Genomic DNA, 4,605 nt, shown 5'->3' with positions numbered 1-4,605 from the left:
GGGATCGCAACCCTCAGTGTCGCACCCATACCGGACCAGGACTGGCCACGGGATCGCAACCCTCGGTGTTGCCCCCGCACCTCGCTCAGCCAGTGAGCGGCCGGTCTGTATGTGGGATCCGAACCCTCGGTGGGAGAGCCACCGCGCTTCCCAAGCGGCGCACTATAGCAGTGCGCCACCGGGCCGGCCCAACACTGTTTTTTCAAAGTGTACTGTGTCTTAACCTACAGAGCGGGAGAAAATTTTTGCTAACTATGCATCTGACAAGGGACTAATATCCAGAATATACATAGAACTCAAGCAATTATACAGTAAAAAAATAAATAAATAAAATGACCCAATTTAAAAAAATTGGCAAAGGAATTGAATAGACATTTTGCAAAGGAAGACATACAAATAGCCAACAGATACATGAATAAATGCTCAACATCACTAGTCATCAGGGAAATGCAAATTAAACGACATCAAAATACCACCTCACCCCAGTTAGACTGGCTATAATCAAAGAGATGGTGAGTAACAAATACTGGCGAGGGTGTGGAGAGAAGGGAACACTCCTCCACTGTTGGTGGGACTGTAAATTATTACAACCACTATAGAAAACATTATGGAGGTTTCTGAAACAACTACAGAGAGATCTTCCATACGATCCAGCAATCCCACTTCTGGGTATATATCCAGAGGAATGGAAATCATCACATTGAAGAGATACCTGCACTCCCATGTTCATCGCAGCTCTGTTTACAATAGCCAAGATATGGAACCAACCTAAATATCCATCAATGGATGACTGGATAAGGAAACTGTGGTATATATACACCATGGAATACTACTTTGCCATAAAAAAAATGAAATACTTTCATTTGCAACAACATGGATGAACCTGGAGAAACTTACGTTGAGTGAAACAAGCAAAGCACAGAGGGATAAATGCCGCATGTGCTCACTCACATGTGGGAGCTAAGAGAGAAAGGAAGGAAGGAAAGAGAGACCACAGTAGTGCCATGATCCAACAGAGGGAGGGAACATTCCTAGGGCTACAAATAGGAGTGGAGGAGAGAGGAGGAGGGGAAGGGAGTTGGGGGATAATTGGGAGGGGACAAATGGAACAAAAGTAATTTCTGGTAATGGGTATGCCCCCAGTATGAATCTGGCCCTCACATCATGGGAAGGAGAGGGGACAATTAGCTTTGTATATCATGAATATTCTTAATAAATTAATAATAATAATAAAAGATTATGTAAACAACAACAACCACAAAAAACCAAACCCAAAGTGCACTGTGTCTTGAAGAGCAGCAAGCCAACCCCTCAGGTTGTCAGCTCTTGAGCTGAGCTGGGCGAGGTCATTCTGATGTTCTATAGGCCAGTAGCTTCTACATGATGTGGCGTATAAGAAACCAAAAGACCACACATTCATGTGGCCATTGTCACTTTGACCAAAAGTGGGTCTCTTGGGCCTAGTTTAACTATGTAGTATCTGATATCAATGAATCTTGTAGTTTGTGAGCCCTTGCATAGGCATTGCAGACTGCAGTGAGAAGCTCCTAGCTAGAATAAGTGTCAAGCCTGGGAAAGGTGTATACATCTCCTGCCAAGGGTGAAAGGGGCTGCTGTAATCAGCTTGCTACCAACTGGTGGATTGGTCCACTTGAGAGATGATGCCATCCTGAGGATTCAGAGTTGATCTCTGCTGCTGACAGACCAGTGGCAGAGGTTTGGGAGACAGAAAGCTTATCTTGATTTAGCCTCTATCCCTGCCACCGTGACTACTCCATCCCTGGGCCTTGGAGTGGCTGAGGACAGAGGCTGGCTGATGTCACTGAATGAGTGATTGTGTGTATCTGATTGTTCAGTGTTCACTTGTGGCAGATGCTGTCTGATGACAATAAGGTCCACCCACTTTGCATCCAATCGTGTATGTCCATCCAAAGACCTCTTCCACAGATGTCCTGTCTGTGCTCTTACAATATTACTCCTTCTAGGACATTTGCTAGCCAGGAGTTTGTGTATTCCCTTACCTCAGACCATTTATTTCTCTACTTAAAGTTCATGACTGAGTGTTTCCCAAAACTCTGCTCACAGGCCAGTTTCCCCTCCCCAATATTTTTCAGGGCTACCCCTGATTGTACTTGTAGTTTCACAACTGTCCACGTTCAGTCTGCAACAATATTTCCAGCTGATTCATCTATAAGTAAGGTTCAGATTTTTTTCTTTTTATATTAGATAGTTGTAGGGAACACTCACCCCTCCCTGCTTACCCCATAAGGCCACAGAGATAAGCTAAGGGAGAGATGTCAGTTCAAAAGAGGTGGACGGTATGGGATCTGGGACACTGGATTTAATTTTTAAATTAAACTTTAAAATTTAATTTTTAAATTTAAAAAAATTTAATTTTTTTTTTGTGTTCTGTGGACCTGTGATGCCCAAATCCAGAAATTTCTATTGCTTTTGACATACTGTGAACCTGCTCTGCCCTGTGACTTGGTGGATATGACAGTCCCTACTGCATGACAAGCATCTCCAGTGCATAGTCACTCAATGCCCAACATTTCCATCTCAGTCTCTTAGAACACAATAGCATGTGGCAGAGCAACTTTGTAAATGGTGAATAATTCTCTGCTGCAGAGGGAACGGTCTTGCTCTGCAACCCTAGAGTTCTGCATTACAATTTGTGTGTGTGTGTGTGTGGGTGGGTGTGTGTGTGTTGGGGAGGGGTCTTGACAGAAACTCCACCTAATATCTTTATCTGCCACAGATTCATCTTGAACCATTGGATTTGGTATGTCCTATAACCCGAGTTGCAGGGCTGCTTGTGCCACAGTCTGAACCTGCTATGCGTTCTTTTTTGGTCTGGTCCTGCTCAAAATTTGTAGCCTTCTGAGTCCTCCAACACATTGTCAGAGCTCTATTTTTACTACAGCATATCCTGTCTTCAAAATCCAAGTATATTTACCATGCAACACGACTCTTTCTCAGTGGTAGTGAGTATAGTCCAAAAATTTTCCTTGCCCTTGGAGAGGATGTCCTGGCATACCCCTAATCATCAACCCCCTAAAGTCCTCACGGATGTGGCACACTCAGGAATCTTTAAGGGTATGTCTCCTACCATGTGGTGTAACTTATAGCAAACACGAGAATCCAGACTGCACAATGTGCTCCATTAATATTATTTCAACGATGAAGTAAACTGGGGTGCTGTTCTGCAGCTTACAGAGGCAGTCAAGTTCCTTTTAACAGAATCCACACCAATTAACTTAACTGAGAGAGTTTACCAGAAGGGATTGGTTAAGAAGTGGAAAACTAAAAAAGCAAAAGACCAATATTGAATTAACACAGATTGAGTAACTTCAGAATGTGCTGCCTCCTTTCTTGTGGAGGAAACAGTGGAAGGGTTGGGGTTTTAAAATCTCCCTTGGAGGTAGAACCCAAACATCTAAAATAGGGTGTTTTCCAGATGGTGCTGGTGTCCAGGAGCTTGGAGGGGCTCCCACATGCCGGTACTCAGATCTCTAAGGAGGGTATTGCTGGGCCAGTGCTGATATGTCTGAGTCTGGTTCTGAGAATTTGGAAAAAAAAAGCCTGGAAATGGGCCAACTGTACTTCTGGCATGAATAACCATTGCTAGTGAGATACTGGCAGAACAGTGAGCAAACCAAAAGGAACATGCCCGTTTTTCCTTCTCCAGCTTTTCAGTCCCTCTTAGTGCCACCTATTGGGAACCGCTGGCGAAGGAGAAATGGGATTAGCAGGGTCCCAACTCAAACATCAAAAACCAAAGTTCAGAATGGTGGGTTCAGAACTGAGAGACAATAACTTAATAACCAGAACATCTGACAAAATAGTAAATAACAGATAAGGCCAAGATAAGGCAAAATAAATCTAAGTCTGCTCAATCCTTACAAATCCTGATTCAAGCCCTTTGGATAAGGCTGGATTATAAGCTGGATTTATATAAGTGCTTTCCACGTTCTAAATACCTGAGTGCCCACTGCATTCATTCATTCACTCTTTCATTCATTTCTTCTTTCTAAAACTGGTATCGAGCACCCTGTGGCTGGTTGCTTTGTTCTCAAACACTCCTTGACACACATATACCCTTCAGTCCAACTAGAGTGACTAGAAAGTTAGAAGGAGCAAAGAAAATAACGATGTAGGCCAAGGAGAAGAGTTTCAATAAGTGTGTTCAACAGTTTCAAATGCTAAAGAGAGCTATTAATAGATGAGTTAGAGAGTAAAACTATAATTTCTAAAATTATATATTTGTTTCTAGTTAGAGTAGAAAAGAACAATTTACTATTATCAAGGTTATAAAATATTTTGGGTGCATTGTTAGTTGATAGTTTCTCATAGAAGGAAGAAAATAACTTTTAAGCAAATACAGTCTGCATAAGAAATAAGAATCCTATATGGAGAAGGAATCAGAGAAATTCTAACGGGAAATCTACATAAAACACACTTGTTCTCAGTGCAGAAAAAAATGTAAAATAACGTGTAAATACAGTTGAAAACATGAGTCTCCAGTTTACTGCTAATTTAATCATTCTGGGACTCCTAAGAGGCATTGCTTTGCTTACATGGTGTTTTGTTTCCTCTGCTTTGTTT

This window comes from Galeopterus variegatus, unplaced genomic scaffold (genome assembly GCF_000696425.1).
Source record: "Galeopterus variegatus unplaced genomic scaffold, G_variegatus-3.0.2 Scaffold1801, whole genome shotgun sequence".
Taxonomy (NCBI): Eukaryota; Metazoa; Chordata; class Mammalia; order Dermoptera; family Cynocephalidae; genus Galeopterus; species Galeopterus variegatus.
This window is presented reverse-complemented; position numbering follows the sequence as displayed.